Source organism: Cynara cardunculus (assembly GCF_001531365.2).
Source record: "Cynara cardunculus var. scolymus isolate 2C chromosome LG 8, CcrdV1, whole genome shotgun sequence".
Taxonomy (NCBI): Eukaryota; Viridiplantae; Streptophyta; class Magnoliopsida; order Asterales; family Asteraceae; genus Cynara; species Cynara cardunculus.
In genome coordinates this window covers 12230659-12231724 of record NC_037535.1, presented here as the reverse complement: position 1 = coordinate 12231724, position 1066 = coordinate 12230659, and positions in this window count along the sequence as shown.

Here is a 1066-nt window from a genome sequence, read left to right as displayed (position 1 = left end):
AAAACCTAATAACTATTTCTTCGTCCCCTCAGGATTTCCTGAAAATACCTTCGCTCTAATGGAAATCCTAAGAAACCACCCTCTCTACTATGCTTTAACTGCTACTCGACCCACACCAAAAACCTACATTACCCAATTTCTATTGAGTGCCTACATAACCACCCTCGTTAATACTGAGCTAACCATTGTTGGTTATGCCTCTCACCCTGTAAATAAATCCCTTGTCCCATTAGAACTAAATGTGGAATCCCTGAGAACTGCTCTTCATTTGCCCACTCTTGAACAATTGAACCTGAATGCCTATGCCGCCACWCCTACAGACRAAGAACTAATCAAATTTTTGGAGTTCCATTCCTATGCGACACCGATCACCAAAAGGACCCAGTTCAGGCGTAAGGGACTACCCCCTGTATGGAACACTCTTTTCTCCATCATCAATTGCTGCCTCACAGGGAAGGTAGGTAGCCATGACCAATCATCCCACGCTATGATGTCAATAATGTATGGCATCTATTTTAATCTGCCACTGGACTACGCGTAATTGATTTTCTAGGACATAGTCGGCCTCATCAAGAAGAAGTGCGCCAGTCACAAAGGGGAGAAGACGAAGGTCCAGGCCCAGAAGAAGGCCAAGGAAGACATGAACCAGCCAAACCTGATCTTACAACGCTTCCTTGGTTTGGCTTTTGGAGACCTTCTGGCAGCAAGATTGCCCTCTGTGGAGCCGAATGCCAAACTATACCCCTTCAAGGAGTTTATACCTACAGAGCATGAGCATGGCTACAGAAGTCCAAGGCCCCTATCAAAGGCCATGCTCAGGTACTTAAGCCACCATGATCAAAAATCCTATAGACGTGCAAACAGGCGACCAGAACCGGTCCCTGTAACCCCGCCACGAATAGGTGTCCCGTTAGGTGTGGAAATCGAAAAAATGAGAGTCGAGGGACGAACGGAGGAGCCAGTAGTGGCTGGTGAGGTGAGAGAGGAACCCCCTAGAATCCCAAGTCCTCCTTGCAAAAAGATGAAGACACAGAAGGGTACCGACTCTTCTGTGAGAAAGTCGAAG